The following is a 280-nucleotide window of genomic DNA, read 5'->3' on the forward strand; positions in this document are numbered from 1 at the left end:
CATGAGGAGGTATCTGAGCTGGGCGCAGCCCCATCCCCCAAGTGGGCCCTCCATCCCTCCTCGGGCTGGAGCACCTTCCCTAAAAGCGACTTCAAAGGGCCGGTGTCGACAGCCGGGTTTGGATCCGCGGACGGCAAATCCGAGGCCCGAGCAGGATCCAGGCCGTCGGGGCCGTCCGAACCCGGGGGTCTCAGAGCTGGGCGGGGGTGCCGGGTTGCAGGCAGCCGAGGCTGAGGGCGGATCCTCAGAGCCCCCCGAAGTGGGAGGGTCGGGCGGGCCG

The sequence above is a fragment of the Colobus angolensis genome, unplaced genomic scaffold, assembly GCF_000951035.1.
Source record: "Colobus angolensis palliatus isolate OR3802 unplaced genomic scaffold, Cang.pa_1.0 Scaffold314, whole genome shotgun sequence".
Taxonomy (NCBI): Eukaryota; Metazoa; Chordata; class Mammalia; order Primates; family Cercopithecidae; genus Colobus; species Colobus angolensis.